This window comes from Balaenoptera borealis, assembly GCF_965194805.1.
Source record: "Balaenoptera borealis genome assembly, chromosome: 3".
NCBI classification, from domain to species: domain Eukaryota; kingdom Metazoa; phylum Chordata; class Mammalia; order Artiodactyla; family Balaenopteridae; genus Balaenoptera; species Balaenoptera borealis.
In genome coordinates, this window is record NC_138866.1 from 90789725 (window position 1) to 90811442 (window position 21718).

The 21718-nt window shown below is 39.7% G+C and overlaps 1 long non-coding RNA gene across 1 annotated transcript in view; it reads right to left on the reverse strand.

Moving 5' to 3' along the window:
- LOC309626677 overlaps positions 1-21664 on the reverse strand; it is a 96533-nt gene extending 74869 nt beyond the window's left edge. The window contains exons 1-3 of the long non-coding RNA XR_014243352.1: positions 21524-21664; positions 3852-3940; positions 2707-2785 (exon numbers count right to left, since the gene is read on the reverse strand). This is a non-coding gene — a long non-coding RNA (uncharacterized lncRNA). The remainder of the gene's footprint in view (positions 1-2706; positions 2786-3851; positions 3941-21523) is intronic.
- Between the last annotated feature and the right edge of the window lie 54 nt (positions 21665-21718).

Consider the following 21718-nt stretch of genomic DNA (forward strand, 5'->3'; position numbering starts at 1 on the left):
TATATTTATAAAAGATATATAGCCATAATATAGCTATGATAATAATGGAGCTTTATCTAAATAAATACCATCATATTGACATAAATAACACAAGAATCATTGGAAGCGAGGAGAGAGTCACTAAGAAAGTCAATTTTCTTAGGAAACAGCTCACCTATTTCTCCAACTTTGAGACAGATCAAGTATAGGAGAATTCAAACTACATTTTTTAAAAAAATGGATTTAATAGGTACCATAGTGCTCACTCACGAACACTACACTGTCTTTTAGAAATCTATAGAATGTTTTTGAAAACAAATTATATATTAGATAACTCAGTAAATTCTAACATGTAGAAATAGGAAATATTACGCTTTTATCACAATACAATAAAACTAATATTATTTACAAATATATAAACAACATGAGAAACCTTACTCACTGGGAAAATAAAATTCTAAATATCTCATGTCAAAAAAGAAAGAAATAACACATTTTGACTATTTAGCAAAAATGACGTTGCAAATTCCACATAACAAAACATAGTTTATGCTGATAAGGCAGGCTCAGAGGTAGATTTATATCTATAAATGGATTTATTAATAAATACGAAAAATGAAAGTTAATGGTCAACTCAAGAAGTTAGAAACTGTGCAAGATAATTAAAGGAAAGCATGAAGAAGACATTAAGGAAGAAAAGCAGGGAAGTAAAATTAAAAGCTGAGGTTCTGGAGTCAGAAAGAGAGGGGTTGAGTCTCAGTTTTCCCCACTTACTAGTGGAAGGCTCATTACCTGGCCTCCTGCAGAATCCACTTTCTCATACGTAAAATGAGCATTATTAAAAGATCTACCCTGGAGGGTTGTTGCAGGGAAATGAGATCGTGTGTATTAAAAGCAGAGCACAGTACCTGGCTGAGCACTTTATGGTAAGTACTTAACTAAATGTTAGACCAGGACAGACAAAAACAGTACAACTGATAAGCTCAAGTGCTGTTTGTTGCTATCGCTTAAAAAAAAAAGGAATGTTGAAGGATAAAATATAAATGTACTAATTTACAAATGAGCAAGGAACTATGAGTACAACTATGGAGAAGAACACCCTTTAAAACTTTATTCCGGTAAATTATTTAAATTCCAGTGAAATATATCAATTTCTAGTAAAATATAAATTACTAAAATTAACACATCATGTTTGAATATTTATTTGTAACTGCAGAGAATACCTCTAGAAAAATGTACAAGAAACCAGTAAGAGTTGACTCTGGAGAGGAAAACAAGATTAATGAAGGTGGCTGTGAAAGAGAGATTTGATTTTTACTATGCACCAATAATAATTACTCAAAAACAATATTTAAAAAATTGAATATATAAATAAACAAATTACTAGCCTGCTAGGCTGTGTTTAGTTCTTAATTCGTGTTTGAAGTGACATATATTGTGAAGGTCGTATGAAATAAACTTTTTAAAGTTTTATAAAATGCTCAAAAATATAAGAGATATTATACTATCATGATTTTTTTTGCACTTATTTATAATATAGGTAACTAAAATATCATGTAGAAAAAGTTGACCCCACCACACAGCCACTGATAAGTTTAGTTTTGTTCCATTTGAGTTTTTTTTTAAAACATGAGATCTTTTTTTTTCTAATTTATGATTCTCTCCTGGGTAGAAAAATTAGTAGAGAAAAGAAATATTGAGTTGGATTTCCACTACAGCCCTGCATATTTTATTTGCTGAAGCTCAGGAATGGACAAGCATAATCTTAATAGGTTCTGGAGTTTTATTTCCCGAGATGAATAAAACTCAGAATTGCTATTATGCATAGTAGGATGGGGTAATTATAATAATGTGATTAAGTTTGTATGAACCCATGCATTGCAAGTGCAGTATGCTTTTACCCTTTTAAATACAAAATCCAAATAGGATACTGTATTAGTTTTCTATCGCTTCATAATAAATTATCACAAACGCTATCAGCATGAAACAATACCCATTTATTATCTCACAGTTTCCATGGGTTGAGAGTACAGACATAGCTTAAGCTGGATTTTCTGCCCAGGGTTTCACAGCACTGCAGTCAAGGTGTTGCTCAGGGCTGTGTTCTTATCTGAGGCTCAGGGTCCTCTTCCAAGCTCATGTGGTTTTTGGCCAAATTAATTTTTTTGCTGCTATAGATAGGTGCTGCTATAGGTGCATGGTAGTTTACTTCTTCAAAGCCAACAGGAGAGAAAACCTCTTAACCTCTAGATCATCTTTTAAAGGGCTTGCCTGCTTAAGTCAGGCCCACCTGGGTCAATCTTCCTTCTGATTAACTTAAAGTCAAATGATTATGGGACTTTACATAATCAAAGTCCCTTCACCTTTGCCAAACATACAGGTAACCTAATCATTGGAGTGGCCATCCCATCATACTCAAGTCCTGATCAGATTCAAGGGGAGGAGATTACACAGGGTGTGAACATGAAGGGGCCACCTTACAATTCTGTCGACCACAAATGCTATCTTGCATTTCTGAAGATCATATTTTAGCTACTAAGACCCAAGCTTGGAATCAGATAATAAGTTTAAAATGGCCTGTGAAGCATCCAAATAATCAAGCAGTAACTAGCAATGGCAGCAGGGGTGATGCAGCGAAACAACAAAAACATTTTTAAAAAGAAAATACAAGCCTCGAATACACAGCAGTTTGAGGTTGTAAGTGTAGTAGGCACAGACTCTACATACCTCACTAGAGCCTGAAGGCATCATCAAGTTGTGAGGAGACAGCCTAACGTCATAAAAGTTCAGTTTTGTTCTAGGTGCCCTGGTTAAGAAAGCAGGAATGTTTACAGTTCAGCCTCAGAAAAATTTTCCTTCCTATGGTTGACATCAAAGGACAGCTAAGCTTCAGTTACCTGGAAAATTAATTTACATGGAATGACTCTGCAGTGAAGCAGAGTGTATGGAGCTCTTGTGTGAGACTTAGAGTGTATTTTCAGGTTGGGCAGTTCAAGATGAGGGATGCAGGAGAACTCAGAGGTTAAGGCCAAGATCTAGGTTATGAGTGTCATCACTTCAGAGCAGGTGACAAGCAATGACATCTGGAGCAAGGAGCCTGGGCTCTCTTTCTCTGCCTGGAAGATCTCTCAGCACAGGGTTGCCTGAGGCCAAAGCTAGGCAGTCAACTTTTTAGAGAAAGACATGGTAACTGCCAAGCTGTGGACTCAGCTGCAGAGTCCTGGGGGCCAAAGCTGGGCCTCTGTTCTGATGCAGCTCTTTCCCCAAAGCTGGTGGCTTTCTTCAACTTCCAAATTCAATTCATCTGCTCTTTTGGATGCCCAAGAGATCAGGAAAAGGAGATATTTCACATACAGACTTTTCTATTGTTATTTCCAAAGCAGTTATATACTTAGATTTTCTAATTTTCCTGTTGTACTTCTCCCAACAAAGAAGTGGTAGAAATATTCTCCGGGAAGGTGAGAAGTTCAGAGAAGTAAGCAATAACAGGTCTTGAAAGATATTAAACTAACGCAACCAGCACACTGGAGAGAGATGATCACCAGTTCTATAATTTCCTAATGTTCACAGGAACATTTTCAAAATGAGTTCTATTTTTAAAAGTATTACTTGTGCACCTTGGAGTTAATGTGTCCCAAACTGAGTTCTTGACCTTCCTTCCCAAAGCTGCTCTTTTAGTATTCTTCCAAATCTCAGTAAATGGCAACCCCATCCTTGCCGTAAATCTTGTAGTCATCCTTGACTTCTCCCCCTCACTTCTCATCTGACCCATCAGCAAATTCTAGTGGCTTCAGAGTATATCCGGAATCTAACCATTTCTCATCATTTCCACTGCTACCTCCCTGATACGTGCTATTTCCATCATCTCTCACCTGGATCACGGAGTAGCCTCCTAAAGGGTCTTCCTGCATTGGGCCTTGATCCTCTTCTGTCTCATTTCAAAATAGCAGCCCAAGCAATCCTGTTAAATGAAATAGAGCATGTCAATCCTCTTATCAAACTATTCCAATGGTTTCCCATTTCACTCAGTGGAAAAGCCACCGTCCTTACAAAAGCTTATAAGGCCCTACAACTGCAACCCTCACCCCTTGCCTCTGTGGCCTCATCTCCTACAACTGTGCACCCCTCTCTGTCACTCTGTTTAGACCACACCAGCCTTCTTACAGGTGAGTTTGCATCTCAGGACCTGAGTGCTTGCTGTGCCCTCTGCCTGGAATGCCTTTCTCCCAAATACCACTTCTTTCAAGTTTGGTTACATGCCCTCCACCCCTAATCCCACACCTGGCAAATAGCATATTCTCACTGAGGCCTCCCCTGGCCACTCTCTCTAAATTGCAAGCCTACATTCCACATTTCACTTTCCTGCTCTGCTTTTCTCTTTAACATTCAGCACTATTTATTTTAATCACTTCTTCTATTTACTGTCAGACTAATTTTTGTCTGGTCCGTTCTCTGTTACGTCCCCAAAGTCTAGACCAGTGCCTGGCAAACTGAACACATTCAAAAATATTTGTTGAAAGGATGAATGAATGCAGGCACTGAGGGGAATAGGAAGTATAGAGCCCCACCTCCTTTGAGGTTTGGTCTTTGACTCACTGTGGAGCCAAAGCCTGCCAGGCTCAGGTCCCATCTCACACCAGCCATGCCCCACATTCCACACACACCACTGTGTGTCTCTGAACATGTGGGTCCTGCTGCCTACGATGTCTGACTCTCTTTTGTCTACCTCACTGTTATTTTTATCCTTATTTATTTCACTACCAATGAGGTAATTACTAGACAGTTTATCATGAGTTTATTGGCCATCTGGTATTGCTTCTTTCGTCAATTCAACAAAAATGTGCCAGGCTGTAAAGATATAAAGATACATTGTTCTAAGCTCTTAAGATAAGACAGCCATTTTCCCTGTCCTCAAAAAGTTTATGGTCTAGAGAGACAAGCAAATAAGTATACAAAATAATTATGGATTGTGAAAAATATTGTGAAGGAAATAAAGAGGAAACTATGACAGAGAATAATGCAGAGGGCAGTTACTTACATAGGGTGTTCAGGGAGGGCATCTATGAAAATATATTTAAGGATGAGAAGGTGATGACAGTGTTGAACTTTACCTGACTTCTATGCCCCCAGAAAACAGTGATGGTTAAGAAATCTCCCCAGTCTTTTTCTCCCCAAATCCCTCACCCCTTTGTGTTCTAGAAAATGACTAACTGCAATGAACCACCATTCCCCACATGGCTTAGATAAGACTTGCTATCCACTCTTTCTCAGGACTCCCAAAAGATTTGTAGATGGCTCTCATTTTTACTGGTGACAAGGTTAAACCCAGACCATTCTCCTTTTGCCTGAATCTGTTGACATGGTCAGAGATCCTCTTTCTTCTTTGTCTCATGAATTAGCCAAGATTAGAATTGTTTGTTCCCCTGAAACCAGCTAAGCATTTCCTGTTCCACTGAAACTTGCTTTGATTGAAAAAACAATCCCAACTATAAATAACCCCACCTGTAACTTGTCTACTCCTCCCCATAAAAATCTAAGGCAAACCCCTCTGCTGAGACACGCTGTAGTAGGCTGAAAAATGGCCCTACAAGATATCCAGGTCCTAATCCCTGGAATCTATGAATATCTTACCTTATGCGGAAAAAGAGATTTTGTAGATGTGATTAATGAGCTTGAGACGGGAAAATTATCCTGGATTATCTGGTTGGACCCTAAACAGAATCACAAGTATCCTTGTAAGAAGGGCGCAGAAGGAGACCCGACCATAGATAAAAGAGAAGACAGCCATGTGATGGAAGCAGAGAGAAGCAGAGTCAGAGAAAAGATGCTACATCACTGGTTTTGAAGATAGAGGAAGGGACCAGGAGACAAGGAATTCAGCTCTAGATGTGGGAAAAAGAAAGGGAACATATTCTCCCCTGGGCCCTCCAGAGGCAGCACAGCCCTGCCAACACCTTGATTTTAGCCACATAAGATTCATTTTGGATTTCTGGCCCACACAACAATAATAGGATAACTTTCTATTGTTTAAAGCCGCTAATTTGCAATGATTTGTTACACCAACCATAGGAAACTTAATACGTACTCTAATCTTCAGATCTGAGGTGTTTCCCTATTGCAATAGCCTGAATAAAATCCATCTCCTCATGTACTCATTTTTTTGGCTTTGGCAGTGCTAACCATACGAAGGACGGGGAGCAGAACACTCCAGGCAGAGTGACCAACATGGACAAAGGTCCTCAGGCAAAAGAGAAGTTGGTGTGTTCTAGAACCTAGGAGATGAGCGTGACTCAAGATGAAGCTGAATGTTAACAGTCTGACAGGGCCCTGGGCCATGGTAGGGAATTTGGACGTTATTATATTTGTGATGAGAAACTTTTAGAAGATTTCGAGCCATAAAGAGTAGAAGTAGAAAGGTCAGTTAGTAGTCCTGGTAAGAAATGATGGTGGGCCCAGGACGTGGGAAGAATTTAGATATAGGGCTGGATGAGGCAGATTCTGTCTCTGTAAGGGTTGAAATATGAAACAGAGCTCAGTCAAATTAGAATAATTTGAGGAGTGTTTACTAAAGAGGGTATTTATAAAGGTTTGGCAAGATATGGGAAACCAAAACCACAAAGGAGAGTACAGTACCCTGAAGCTTATACCAAACAGTGCCAGGCCTGAAGGAAAAGGGGGAGAAAGCAGTTTCCAGAGCCTGGAAGAAAGGGCAACCATGACAAGAGCAGTGGTCTTCAGCGGAGAGGCACAGCCATGCGGAGGGAACTCTGATCTTACCCTCCCCTCTCCCTCTGACCTCTTGCTGGGGCTGTCTATTGCCAAACCCAAACGCAAGCCAGAGAGCAAGAGAGCTCATTGGTTCAGTTCCTACAAGTCAGCCTTCCCAGGCAGGAAACAGGGTAGAAAGGGACAAGAGTGGGTATGGAGGGAAAAAAGAAAGATATGTGGGAGAGAGTTAAAATTAGCCCAATTTATTAAAAGAAAATGTGGAGACCTGAATTTTCTACACTATTTCCTTAATACTCAGTTTCACCTACCCCATGACAATAGGCACAAAAACAATGGCCTTTCACCTTCCTGATTTTTCTTTGAACATTTACAACTGCTCTTTTGTCCTAAAGGCAATCAAGAAAGACCGTGATTAGAACATTTGCAAGGACTAATAATGTTATCTTCAAAGTTCAGTGAAAAACCTCTTTTGATAAAAGTGTAGAATTTAAGGAAATGTTGCTACTTGAAAACTGGATAATATTCACTTTATACTGAAGAGAATTGAGTTTATGCAGCCTGGTAAGTAAAGGTTGTTTCAGAGGAGTGGAATATTGAATCACAATCAAAGCAAACCACAGAAAGCCTAATTCATACATCTCTCTGCATGGATACCCATATTTTACCATTGTTTTGGTTTCCTTTTTTTTTTTTTTTATTACTCTGGAAGGTAATTCAATTTGCATTGCACATTTCCTCACAGAAATTTTGAATCTTATGAATATAAAAATCATGGACTTGGCCCAATGTTATTTTAATCAGTTTTTCTGTTTCCTAATTCAGGATTAACTTCCCAGGATATATGCAGAGATTTAGTAGCAAGAGCGACAGTGTGCACATTAAAATATGGAGAGCTTCAGCAGCAATTTGAGTTATGGTAATTACTGGGTTTGTTTACACAGACACAGATGAAAAGCATAACCTTTTTGTTCCTGTCTTTTTTTTTTTTAATTTGGAAAAATTGTGTGCTACCAACAGAAAAATCATACAACAGTTGTTTAATGTCATGGAGGAAATCAGGCGCAACCAATGAGACTGAGAAATAAAGATATCAAAACTCTCAGAGGTAGTGTCTTAGCTAGGCATCCTTTTTCCTGGAGCCACTCCCAGTGGTACAGAAAGGCTCTGGTGCTCACATTCTGCTCAGAATGACTGCCACAACATTTGCCTGCACCCAAATCAACTACCCAGTGGGTCTCCACTAGCATAACAGTTCCAGGGTGGCCCCAACATTGACTTCTGCTTCCACAGTCATTCTCCACATCCTGCTCCCTGGTCCCATTTGCTCCCTCCAAGAAGTAACCCTGACTGAGATGGGGCCCACGTGAGGGAAGAGGAGGAGAAGAAGAAGGCAGATGGCTTCCAGCAACTGGGAGCCAACAGGAGAGGCACCAGTGCTCTCAGGGAATGTGAGAAAATAAGCCCATCCCTGGGAACATTTGGGAAAAAAACCAGGCCTGCTTTTGTAAGGCTTATTGATCACAAATCTGGAAGCTTCCCCTCGACACCATGCTATCGTGAGAAGCAGGTTGGCCCTCTTAGAGGCAGTAGGCAGACAGACTTTCACCCATCTTAGAATGGTTGAAAAGGGGTTAAATTACCCGAATGACTAGGCTTGATCTCAATATCTTCTTTTACCTCTTCCACCCCATTTCCATACCAAACTGACTCTACGGGCCATCAACCCAGCTAAAAGAGAAGGCCTACTGATTGCCTAAAAGAGCTGTTCTAGGTGTTTTATGGTATACATAGTAATGGCACCCAAAGATATCTACACTTTGATCCCTGGAAAATGTGATTATGTTACTTTATATGGCAAAAGGGACTTTGCAGATGTCATTAAGATTACTGACCTTGAGATAGAGGGATTATCCTGGATTATCTGGGTGGGCCAAATCTAATAACATGATTCCTTAAAAGTGGAGGAACTTTCCCAGCTACGATCAGAGAACCAGAAAGATGGCAGCATAAGGACTCAATCTGCTGTTGCTGTTTTTGAAGATAGAGGATGGTGGTCACAAGGCAGGGAATGTGGTCAGCTTCTGGAAGCTGGAAAAGGCAAGGAAATGGGTTCCCTCTTAGAGCTTCTAGAAAGGATTGCAGCCTTGCCAACACCTTGATTTTAGCCCTGTGAGACCCATGCCAGACTTCAGACCTAAAGAACTGAAGATAATAAATTTGTATTGTTTAAGCCACTAAGGTAATTCGCTGTGGTCATTTGTTACAGCAGCAATGTAATAACTTATACAGTCTTCCTCACCTCAAGCTTGGATTAGCACAATAGAAAATTTTTAATTTCTCCAGGCTCTCAAGTCTCTAGGTCATCTTAGAAACTGTTACTCACCAAACTCTTGTCAACTATCACACTACTCATTCGACTTCCCTGTTCAAGAGCCTACAAATGGCAATGTTTTCAAACTAAGCTCCTGTAAATATCAGAAGGTCTGAAGTGCCTCTTCTGGACCTGCCAAAGTTCAAAGTGGAAGGTTAGTGAATACTGCTGAAAATGCCCTGAAAAGAGTCCTTGGAGAGACTGGTCAACAGGATTTTCCAGGGGCTTCATCACCAATGTTGAACAATAGGAATACACTGGTTGGTTTATAAAGCCTTGCAGCATTTACCAGTTACACAGCCCTACTGATAAAATCAGTCAGTGTGCTGGGGTGAAACCATTTCTACTACTCTGGCCAGAGTGGACAATGCAACTAATCTCTGAACCGGGGGCTAGTGAGTAGGGATATGACAATATATTATATAGCTAATTTTCCAGTCCAATTAGATGCTCTTCAAAGGCGAAAGAGGGAGACATGATTTGAAAGAGATCATGTGAGCCAAGAAAGACAGTAGAAGTCTAGAGCTGACTTAGTTCTCAGACAACTTTCCAGTTTAATCCATATAATCCCCCTTCCCCTAACCCTTTCCTCTTTTCCTCGTCTTGCAATTAAAATTGTCAAATATATCGTTTCTTATTGCTCAAACTTTCACTTTACATTCTATAGTAAGTTTCAGCCTTTTAGTCCTATTTAACTGTTGGTGGAGCACCTTTTGTGACCTTCTTTGATGGCCTCCCTTTGGCTTAACCAAGAAACTAGCAGATATTCTGAATGATGCCTGGTCTGCAATTATTCTTAGTAAAATTATACTGCAAATTTATTGTTAAGAACAAAGGCCTTGGACCTGCCTCTATTTTTAAGGTAATGGAATCTCTATCAAAATGATCCTGAGTACAGTGATTTTGGTAAAATTCATAATATTGGTTAAATGTGAAGAAATTCTTTCTAACAAGTCTTGACCCCAGCAGATTCTCTAGAAATAAATTCCCTAAAGCGGTGGTCCTTAACTAAGTGTGGGCAATAAGAATCACCCTGGAGATCCCGAGTAGTCAGTTTGTAGTACGGTTTGGACATGTGCATTTGACCAGTCTTTCTAGGTGATTCTCACGTGTACCCTGCTCTTAAGCCATCTGCTTTTATTTTCTTCCTGAAAAGTTGATGATGCTTTAAAATGAAATAACAATAGTCCTTCTCTGGGCTGTTATTTACAGAACTTTCACTTTCTGGTACTCCTATACAGAATGGCATAATTCAGAGTCAGCTTTTCATGATTATGTTAAGAGATTGGGTACTCAGTGCATAGTGAGAACTATAGTTCTGAGTCTGTAAGTTAATTATTCTGATCCCCTTGGACTTTTGTGGCAGTAATTCGTGAGTTAGTCGAAAGTAGTTTTGTAGCAATAAATACTTGTTTTGTTGACTATCGGCTAGTTCCTTGCTTTTTAACAGCCGCTCACCTTAGTGTCAACCTTCTGAGCTACTTCTGTGGTTAAGATCCATGCGCTGATTTTATGAAACTGAAAGGCTACATATATTTATCTGATCTTTGTGTTCTTCCCAAGAGCTTGGTAGGAACATTCTTGTGGGTTTCACAAGCTATATGCTAGTTTAGTGTTTTAAAATTGGGCTATAGATACTCCTGGGGGAACAAAAGACATCCCAGGAGGTATCTTGATGGCATTCTGGACCAAACAATTTTAAAAGAATGAACTTCTAGATAGTGATACATATGTACTTTTTACTGAAATTGATCTGCCTATATACTAGTTCTTTCCCATCTTCTTTACTATAATTGCCCTTTTACAAAAGCTAGGCATATGACTCACCAACTTCAGGCTAACTGGTGCTTTTCCTTGGTGTAAAAAACTCTGGGCTTGAAACAAAGGAGAACTTCTACATTTTTGGTACCAGAACCCAAAGTATGGCTTCTGCCATTTTGGGGCCTGCACATATTTCTAGCCAAGATGAAGTGTGGCATGATAAATGAGCTATTTTTGCCAATGTTGGGATGTTCTAAATTCAGCTACAGGATTGAGCAGTTATGGGGAATTATGATATTTTCCCATTAATATTCTTACTGTTTCCATTCCTGAATGATTGTCAAAGAATGAACTACCCCTGAAGAAGAGTTCAAGAGTTTTGTTTAAACCAGCGGTCCCCTACCTTTTTGGCAAAAGGGACCAGTTTCGTGGAAGAAAATTTTTCCACGGACTGGGGTGGGGGGGAGGGATTGTTTTGGGATGATTCAAGTGCATTACATTTATTGTGCACTTTATTTAGATTATTAGTACACTGTAATATATAATTAAATAATTGTGCAACTCACCATAATGCAGAATCAGTGGGAGCCCTGAACTTGTTTTCACTTGCCACTCACTGATAGGGCTTTGATATGAGTCTGCAAGCAATTGATTTATTATGGTCTCTGTGCAGTCAAACCTCTCTGCTAATGATAATCTGCATTTGCAGCCGCTCCCCAGCGCTAGCATCACTGCCTCAGCTCCACCTCAGATCATCAGGCATTAGATTCTCATAAGGAGCACGCAATCTAGATCCTTCACACGCATAGTTCACAGTAGGGTTCACGGTCCTATGAGAATCTAATGCCACCGCTGATCTGACAGGGGAGTGGCTATAAATACAGATGAAGCTTCGCTCAATTGCCCACCACTCACCTCCTGCTGTGTGGCCCAGTTCCTAACAGGCCACAGACAGATAACGGTCTGTGGCCTGGGGGTTGCGGACCCCTGGTTTAAACTGACAAAAACTGAGAAAGTTCACCTACTGGAGAACCTCTCCATAGGAAGCCTGAGCAAAAGGACAGTAATCTGAGATGGAGGTTTCAGGTGCAGAAAGAAAAACAAAGAAAATGATAAAAGTCTGGGTAAACATTTTTTTAAATGACTATAAAAATTAGTAATAATAATGCTTATTGGGATTCAAGAAAAGATATGTTTAAAATACCAGGAGGAGGAACCAAGATGGCAGAGTAGAAGGACGTGCTCTCACTCCCTCTTGCAAGAACACCAGAATCACAACTAGCTGCTGGACAATCATCAACAAGAAGACACTGGAAATCACCAAAAAAGATACCCCACATCCAAAGACAAAGGAGAAGCCACAATGAGACGGTAGGAGGGGTGCAATCACAGTAAAATCAAATACCGTAAGTGGTGGGTGGGTGACTCACAGACTGACTCACTTATACCACAGAAGTCCACCCACTGGAGTGAAGGTTCTGGGCCCCACGTCAGGCTTCCCAACCTGGAGCGTCCGGCAACGGGAGGAGGAATTCCTAGAGAATCAGACTTTGAAGTCTAGTGGGAACTGATCGCAGGACTTCGACAGGACTGGGGGAAACAGACCCCACTCTTGGAGGGCACACAAAAAGTAGTGTGTGCATTGGGACCCAGGGGAAGGAGTAGTGACCCCAGGGGAGACTCAACCAGACCTACCTGCTAGTGTTGGAGGGTCTCCTGCAGAGGCAGGGGCTGGCTCTGTTTCACCGTGGAGACAAGGACACTGGCAGCAGAAGTTCTGGGAAGTACTCCTTGGCATGAGCCTTCCCAGAGTCTGTCATTAGCCCCACCAAAGAGCCCAGGTAGGCTTCAGCATTAGGTTGCCTCAGGCCAAACAACCAACGGGGGAGGGAACCCAGCCCCACCCACCAACAGTCAAGTGGATTAAACTTTTACTGAGCTCTGCCCACCAGAGCAACAGGCAGCTCTACCCACCACCAGTCCCTCCCATCAAACCTCTTAGATAGCCTCATCCACCAGAGGGCAACACCAGAAGCAAGAAGAACTACAATCATGCAGCCTGTGGAACAAAAACCACATTCACAGAAAGATAGACAAGATGAAAAGGCAGAGGGCTATATAACAGATGAAGGAACAAGATAAAACCCCAGAAAAACAACTAAATGAAGTGGAGATAGGCAACCTTCCAGAAAAAGAATTCAGAATAACGATAGTGAAGATGATCCAGGACCTCGGAAAAAGAATGGAGGCAAAGATCGAGAAGATGCAAGAAATGTTTAACAAAGACCTAGAAGAATTAAAGAACAAACAAACAGAGATGAACAATACAATAACTGAAATGAAAACTACACTAGAAGGAATCAATAGCAGAATAACTGAGGCAGATGAACGGATAAGTGACCTGGAAGACAGAATGGTGGAATTCACTGCTGTGGAACAGACTAAAGAAAAAAGAATGAAAAGAAATGAAGGCAGCCTAAGAGACCTCTGGCACAACATTAAACGCAACAACATTCATATTATAGGGGTCCCAGAAGGAGAAGAGAGAGAGAAAGGGCCAGAGAAAATATTTGAAGAGATTATAGTCGAAAACTTCCCTAACATGGGAAAGGAAATAGCCACCCAAGTCCAGGAAGCACGGCAAGTCCCATACAGGATAAACCCAAGGAGAAACACGCCGAGACACACAGTAATCAAATTGGCAAAAATTAAAGACAAAGAAAAATTATTGAAAGCAGCAAGGGAAAAAGGACAAATAACATACAAGGGAACTCCCATAAGGTTAACAGCTGATTTCTCAGCAGAAACTCTACAAGCCAGAAGGGAGTGGCATGAGCCAGAAGGGAGTGGCATCACTTAAAGTGATGAAAAGGAAGAACCTACAACCAAGGTTACTCTACCCAGCAAGGATCTCATTCAGATTCGATGGAGAAATCAAAAGCTTTACAGACAAGCAAAAGCTAAGAGAATTCAGCACGAACAGACCAGCTCTAAAACAAATGCTAAAGGAACTTCCCTAAGTGGGAAACACAAGAAAGAGGACCTACAAAAACAAACCCAAAACAATTAAGAAAATGGTCATTGGAACATACATATCGATAATTACCTTAAACGTGAATGGATTAAATGCTCCAACCAAAAGACACAGGCTTGCTGAATGGACACAAAAACAAGACCCATATATATGCTGTTTACAAGAGACCCACTTCAGACCTAGGGACACGTACAGACTGAAAGTGAGGGGATGGAAAAAGATATTCCATGCAAATGGAAATCAAAAGAAAGCTGGAGTAGCTATACTCATATCACATAAAATAGACTTTAGAATAAAGAATGTTACAAGAAACAAGGAAAGACGATACATAATGATCAAGGGATCAATCCAAGAAGAAGATATAACAATTATAAATATATATGCACCCAAAAGAGGAGCACCTCAATACACAAGGCAACTGCTAACAGCTATAAAAGAGGAAATCAACAGTAACACAATAACAGTGGGGAACTTTAACATCTCACTTACACCAATGGACAGATCATCCAAACAGAAAACTAATAAGGAAACAGAAGCTTTAAATGACACAACAGACCTGATAGATTTAATTGATATTTATAGGACATTCCATCCAAAAACAGCAGATTACACTTTCTTCTCGAGTGCGCAGGTAACATTCTCCAGGATAGATCACATCTTGGGTCACAAATCAAGCCTCAGTAAGTTTAAGAAAACTGAAGTCATATCAGGCATCTTTTCTGACCACAACGCTATGAGATTAGAAATGAATTACAGGAAAAAAAACGTAAAAAACACAAACACATGGAGGCTAAACAATACGTTACTAAATAACCAAGAGATCACTGAAGAAATCAAAGAGGAAATCAAAAAATACCTAGAGACAAATGACAATGAAAACACGACGACCCAAAACCTATGGGACGCAGCAAAAGCAGTTCTAAGAGGGAAGTTTAATAGCTATACAAGCCTACCTAAAGAAACAAGAAAAATCTCAAGTAAACAATCTAACCTTACACCTAAAGGAACTAGAGAAAGAAGAACAAACAAAACACAAAGTTAGCAGAAAGAAAGAAATCATAAAGATCAGAGCAGAAATAAATGAAATAGAAACAAAACAGTAGCAAAGATCAATAAAGCTAAAAGCTGGTTCTTTGAGAAGATAAAGAAAATTGATAAACCATTAGCCAGACTCATCAAGAAAAAAAGGGAGAAGACTCAAATCAATACAATTAGAAATTAAAAAGGAGAAGTAACAACTGACACTGCAGAAATATAAAGGATCATGAGAGATTACTACAAGCAACTCTATGCCAGTAAAATGGACAACTTGGAAGAAATGGACAAATTCTTAGAAAACCACTACCTTCCGAGACTGAACCAGGAAGAAATAGAAAATATGAACAGACCAATCACAAGCACTGAAATTGAAACTGTGATTAAAAATCTTCCAACAAATAAAAGCCCAGGACCAGATGGCTTCACAGGTGAATTCTATCAAACATTTAGAGAAGAGCTAACACCTATCCTTCTCAAACTCTTCCAAAATATAGCAGAGGGAGGAACACTCCCAAACTCATTCTACGAGGCCACCATCACCCTGATACCAAAACCAGACAAAGATGTCATGAAGAAAGAAAACTACAGGCCAATATCACTGATGAACATAGATGCAAATATCCTCAACAAAATACTAGCAAACAGAAACCAACAGCACATTAAAAGGATCATACACCATGACCAAGTGGGGTTTATCCCAGGAATGCAAGGATTCTTCAATATATGCAAATTAATCAATGTGATACACCATATTAACAAATTGAAGGATAAAAACCATATGATCATCTCAACAGATGCAGAAAAAGCTTTCAACAAAATTCAACACCCATTTATGATAAAAACCCTCCAGAAAGTAGGCATAGAGGGAACTTACCTCAACATAATAAAGGCCATATATGACAAACCTTCTTAATGGTGAAAAACTGAAACCATTTCCTCTAAGCAAAGATATACAATGGAGAAAAAACAGTCTCTTCAATAAGTGGTGCTGGGAAAACTGGACAGCTACATGTAAAAGAATGAAATTAGAACACTCCCTAACACCTTACACAAAAATAAACTCAAAATGGATTTGAGACCTAAATGTAAGACCGGACACTATAAAATTCTTAGAGGAAAACATAGGAAGAACACTCTTTGACATAAATCACAGCAAGATCTTTTTAAATCCACCTCCTAGAGTAATGGAAATAAAAACAAAAACAAACAAATGGGATCTAATGAAACTTCAAAGCTTTTGCACAGCAAAGGAAACCATAAACAAGACGAAAAGGCAACCCTCAGAATGGGAGAAAATATTTGCCAGCGAAGCAACTGACAGAGGATTAATCTCCAAAATTTACAGGCAGCTCATGCAGCTCAATATTAAAGAAACAAACAACCCAATCCAAAAATGGGCAGAAGACCTAAATAGACATTTATTCAAAGAAGACATACAGATGGCCACGAAGCACATGAAAAGCTGCTCAACATCACTAATTATCAGAGAAATGCAAATCAAAACTACAATGAGGGATCACCTCACACCAGTTAGAATGGGCATCATCAAAAAATCTACAAACAACAAATGCTGGAGAGGGTGTGGAGAAAAGGGAACCCTCTTGCACTGTTGGTGGGAATGTAAATTGATACAGCCACTATGGAGAACAGTATGGAGGTTCCTTAAAAAACTAAAGATGGAACTACCATATAACCCAGCAATCCCACTACTGGGCATATACCCAGAGAAAACCATAATTCAAAAAGACACATACACCCCAATGTTCATTGCAGCACTATTTATAATAGCCAGGTCATGGAAGCAACCTAAATGCCCATTGACAGATGAATGGATAAAGAAGTTGAGGTACATATATACAATGCAATATTACTCAGCAGTAAAAAGGAACAAAATTGAGTCATTTGTTGAGACGTGGATGGATCTAGAGACTGTCATACAGAGTGAAGTAAGTCAGAAAGAGAAAAACAAATATCGTATATTAACGCATGTATGTGAAACCTAGAAAAATGGTGCAGATGAACCGGTTTGCAGGGCAGAAACTGAGACACAGATGTAGACCAAGGGGGGGAAACGTATGGACACCAAGGGGGGAAAACTGCGGTGGGGTGGGGATGGTGGTGTGCTGAATTGGGCGATTGGGATTGACATGTATACACTGATGTGTAAAAAATTGATGACTAATAAGAACCTGCAGTATAAAAAAAACAAGCAAACAAAAAAAACAACTAATACTAAACTTTCTTTGGGTTATTTGTATGGAAATATGTTAATATAAATGTTTCAGACATTACATGAAATTTCTAAAAATCTTATATGTTCTGGTATAATGTTATAAGTCATAATTCTAGTTATTACTTTAAAATGTATATCTCAGAAATAACGAAAAAAAAAAAAAGATATGTTTAAAGTACCAGACAGTAACAGTATATATGCCAAAAGAAAAATTAATGGAGTTAAAGCATTCTAAGTTCCTTATGTTATCCAGGAGAAAGATAATAATTTAGTTTTAGACCTTTGAAACTCATGAATTAAGCATGCATGTTTTAATTTATCTGAAACAACAGAGTCAGAGAGTAAAACTTCTAAATAGAGGGAAAAGTGAAACAATAAAATAATTATATTAATTTAAATAAAATTAATAATAAAATAATAAAATTTAAAAGAAGGCAAAAGGGGTAAAAAGAAACAGAGAACACCTGAAAGGATCCCAAATTAGGACAGATTTAAATCCATTATGGAGTTTACATGCTAGTGGAAGAAACATACAAGTGAAATGAATAAATATGTACATAATTTCATGTAGTATTGTGCTATGAAGAAAAATCAAATAGGGTAAAGCATTAGGTGGTGCTTAGAAGAACACTATTTTTAGATAAGGGAAGATCTGAGAGAAAAGGGGAGGAAGCAAGATTCTAAGGCTTTTTATCTTGAGCAAGAGAAAAGGTTGAAAAGAGAAGAGGAGACAGAAAAGAGACTGAGAAGAGACAGCAGGTGAAGTGGGAGGAAAACCAGAGTGTGGCTCCGTGAAGAAATGTTTCAACAAGGAGGGCACGGTCAACTGTGAAACGAAGAATGTCTGGTTAGGGGCTTCCTTAACCAGGCGGCGCAGTGGTTGAGAATCTGCCTGCCAATGCAGGGGACACGGGTTCGAGCCCTGGTCTGGGAAGATCCCACATGCCACGGAGCAACTGGGCCCGTGAGCCACAACTACTGAGCCTGCGCGTCTGGAGCGTGTGCTCTGCAACAAGAGAGGCCGCGATAGTGAGAGGCCGGCGCACCGCGATGAAGAGTGGCCCCCACTCACCGCAACTAGAGAAAGCCTTCGCACAGAAACGAAGACCCAACACAGCAATCAATCAATCAATCAATAAGAACGTGAATTTCTTTAAAAAAAAAAATGTGGATGTTTAAAAAAAAAAAAAGAATGTCTGGTTAATTTTCTACACACATCTTTCCCAGACCTGGAGAACAAGGGCCAGGCTCAGTATTAAGAAGAGTTGTCATAGTCTCATTAGGCATATATAAACCCAGAGAGTGGCTAAGTGCAAGGACTCTGAAGCCAGACTACCTGAAGTTGAATCTTGGCTCCATCTCTTTCTGGTTGTGAGCTGTGTGGTCTTAGGCAAATTATTTGACCTCTCTGTGCTTTGGTTTCCCCATCTGTATAATGGGGATAGTAATAGCACTTGTTTTCTCTGTTTGTTGTGATTAAATGAGTTAATATTTATAAAGCACTTAGACTATACCTGGAATATAAAGTAATCACCATGTATGTCCTTGTTAAAAAAAGAGAAAAGTCCCTAAAATGGCAAAGATAGGAAGGACAACTTTGCTTGTAAAGTACAGACTTGCATTCTCAGTAGGTTCACACTGGCACAAGATTTAAGTAATTAAATGATCAGCATGACTGATAGGATAATTATATTCTGATCAATATACAGCACAAAATAAACATGTCTGGTTCTTCTTTACTGTAGTATCTTGAATTTAAGGTGTATTTTCATACAAAATTATATTTCAGTGTCATAAGGAATATTCTTTAAATGCTTAGTGGTTCAGACCCCTAAGCTGTTACTCTTTTCCAGCTGGATTATTCCCTTTTCTCTTTTCAATCTAAAATAAACTCAGATGAAAAGTGACAACAGGGCTTGCCACAACTAGAGAAAGCCCTCGCACAGAAACGAAGACCCAACACAGCCAAAGATAAATAAATAAATTAATTAATTAATTAAAAAAAAATCCCCCAATAATCCATCCCCTTTAAAAAAAAAAAAAGTGACAACAATATAATTTTCAGTCTCCACATTAATAGAAGAAATAGCTTAATACTTTCTTGGTGTTAGCTATTATAAGGAGCCAAACAAAACATTTCCAGTGTAAAATACTGAAGTAGGTGCTTTGAAGCATTCATAAAAGTTTATGACTCTTACTAATGTGAAAGATAAATGCATGTACTTGAGATGATTACACCATGGGAGTATATAGCTAATGAATGATATGGTAAGTGTTATAAAAGATAAGGCAGCTCTCACTACTGGGTCTAAGGAAGTTTCACGAATGAAGTGAGATTTTTGTGTGGGTCTGGGTAAAGGAAGTCATTACAGTCACTACATTTTAGGATATGCAAGGACTCAAACTATCTTTAATGCAAACTTCCTTAGGAAATTACTAGAGAAAGTACTTCAGCAAAATGAGGAAGTAAACTAAAAGGAAGATACTAGAGCCATAAAACCAGGGCTTCAACATAAGATAGGGGCAAAGGGAAGTCCCAGGATAACAGTTATTCACCAGGACTAGTGGGTCACTTGCACAGACCAGAGCAAAAGAATAGAGGAATGAGGGAGGGAAAATTCAAACTGATAGGGAATTTAAGTTTCAGTGTTTCATTTGATGCGATAGATGTTTAAGGTATAGGATCCCTGGAACATTTGGAAAAAACAAGCAATGGGTGAATCAAAAACACCATCACCAATAAAGGCAAATTGGAAAATAAGGCAGTTATAAACTTGAGGGGGACAGGTGTAAAAAAATGAAATACTCTTAACGTATTACTTGTCTCTGAAGTCGATATTTAACAGTCACGATAAAGTAAATACTAACTGCTGACTTACACAAAAAATTGTTACAAAACTATTGGCAGAATGGGGTGGAGAGGGGGTTAAGAGACTTAATCCTCAACTACTCTAATTCAGAAGGTCATTTCTATGCCATAAAAAAAATAAATAGCAACATATAATTTAGAAACAAGGAGGTAGATTCCAATAGAAAGAGCCAAAAAAAGTTGGAAGTATTGCCCCTGAGGAGTGAGAGTTGAGGGAGGGGTGTTTGCGGAGGGGTTGGGAAGGGATTGATGTTTTTCAGTGTAGACCTTGAAAAAGCATTATATGGAGAAAACTTCTGATTAAAAATTAAAGGAATGGACGGAAAAATCAGAAGACTTTGAGATCATATGCAGGGTCCCGATGGAATAGGCAGTGAGATCTCTTATCATTCATTCATTCATACAACAAGTAGTTATCAAGCACATTCTGAGGCAGGCACTAAGCTAGGCCCCAGGAGTACAATGGTGAATGAAGACACGTTTGGTCCCTGCCCTCATGGAGCTTCTGTCTTCTAGAGCAAATAGACAATGAACAAGAAAATAAATACATAGAAGAGATACAGATTGCAGTAACAAGTGGTGTGAATAGAAAACAACTGATTGTGTGCTAGAAAATGGTGGTGAGGGAAACAAAGGGCAGCTGCTTCAGTTGTTTGTCAGGGAAGGTCTTTCAGAGATGAGTGAGACTTGAAACACATGGAGCATAAACCAAGGAAGGATGTGTACAGACTCCCAGGCAGGAAAGGCTGGTGGGTCTAGAAACTGTTAGAATGCCACTGTGGCCAGGAGCAGCAGGGGAGAGCCAGATGGCTCTAGAGAAGGTTGAAGAAGAGGGCCCAGATCACCTTGCTATAGGTATAAATTTGGGGAGTCCTCAGAGTACAGATACTCAAAGCCATGGGTGAAGAGTGTAAATAGATCATTCCTCGCACAGAGGAATTCCAGCATTTAAGAGGAAGAGCCTCGGGGCTTCCCTGGTGGCGCAGTGGTTGAGAATCTGCCTGACAATGCAGGGAACACGGGTTCGAGCCCTGGTCTGGGAAGATCCCACGTGCCGCGGAGCAAATGGGCCCGTGAGCCACAACTACTGAGCCTGCGCGTCTGGAGCCTGTGCTCCGCAACAAGAGAGGCCGCAATAGTGAGAGGCCCGTGCACCGCGATGAAGAGTGGCCCCCGCTTGCCACAACTAGAGAAAGCCCTCGCAGAGAAACGAAGACCCAACACAGCCATAAATAAATTAATTTAAAAAAAAAAATTAAAAAAAAAAAAACAGAGGAAGAGCCAGTGAAGGAGACCGAAAAGGTGGGGCCTGTAAGGAAAGGCACAGCCAGGAAGTCTGAAAACTTCCCCAACAATTCCCTAACATTTTTGTTTGTCATTTTCCTAAAACTGCCCTAGAGTTTGTATTTCTTTTGACAAAATGCATTACAATCTAGTTTTGAGATTTTAGCGTCAGTTCCAGAGGTAAGTGGAGATACTTGTATCCTAGAAAAATCAATTTACAATTACCTGAAAAGTTATTTACCCATCTCCACTGTAAATTATACCAGTGTGGCCCGGAACCTTTGTTCGAATCACAGCCACAGGGGTCCTCCTCTGTGCTCTTGTGGGGTCATCCGAAAGAGTGCTAGGATTTCAACCGAGAGGTCCCCGTGGTTATCCTCAAGACTGTGTCCCCCGCCCCCTTTGAGAATAAACAACACT